The sequence below is a fragment of the Parus major genome, chromosome 21, assembly GCF_001522545.3.
Source record: "Parus major isolate Abel chromosome 21, Parus_major1.1, whole genome shotgun sequence".
Taxonomy (NCBI): domain Eukaryota; kingdom Metazoa; phylum Chordata; class Aves; order Passeriformes; family Paridae; genus Parus; species Parus major.
This window is the reverse complement of record NC_031789.1, coordinates 1,026,932-1,027,880: the sequence shown is the minus strand read 5'-3', so window position 1 is coordinate 1,027,880 and position 949 is coordinate 1,026,932.

Here is a 949-nt window from a genome sequence, read left to right as displayed (position 1 = left end):
CTCCAGGAACAGCTCCAGGAACATCTCCAGGAACAGCCCCAGAACATCTCCAGGACAGCTCCAGCCTGGCCGAGCTCTGGACAGGCCAAGCCTGGCACTGACAGAGGCACCTGCCCCGGCCAGCGATGGAACCCGGGGAGCTGGGATTTGGCACCAGGCTGGTTCTGCTCCCTCCTCACATCCTGTCCTGGTGGGCAGCCCCTCCTCAGTGTCTGATTTCGCTCCTCGGGATGAGAATTACGGGATAAATCGGGAATGACCCGACTGAGCTGCTGGAGCTGCATCAGCAGGGTGGGAGCAGAGCCCACCCAGCCCCTTCTCCTCCCATTTTGGGAACTCTCCTCCCTCACAGCCAGGTGAAATCAATAATTCCTGAAATCCTGGTCCCTCTCCACAACTTCCCAGAGCCCAGCCCAAACCTGATCCAGACAAGGAGGCCCCAAAAATGTGGGAATCTTGGAGAAAACCTCCAACAGCGGCCCGAGCACTGCTGGGAGTGAGGAAAGGGACTGGGAGAGGAGAAGTGGAAGGGTCTGGGATGGGTCTGGGATGGGTCTGGGAGTGCGGGAGAGGTCCCTGGAAGGGATGACGGGTTTTCCATAGGGAATGTGGCTGTGGGAAGGATCCTGCAGCACGGCAAACTCCTCACCGGGGCATGGAGTAAAAGAGGCATCCCAAAACCTGTCCCGGGGCTGGGAACAGAATTTGGGATGAGATAAAGGAGTTTCTTTGCGAACACCTCGTGGGGCACCGGGGAGGGCTGTGAAATGGTGGGGAACCGAGGCCACTCCCATTAATCCATTTATCCCTGGATCCCTGTCCCCCACCCCTCATCCCAGACACATCCCCCACCTTTTCCTGCTGGGAACTTCAAGAGAGTTAAAGCTTTTCCCTTCCCTTCCCTTCCCTTCCCTTCCCTTCCCTTCCCTTCCCTTCCCTTCCCTTCCCT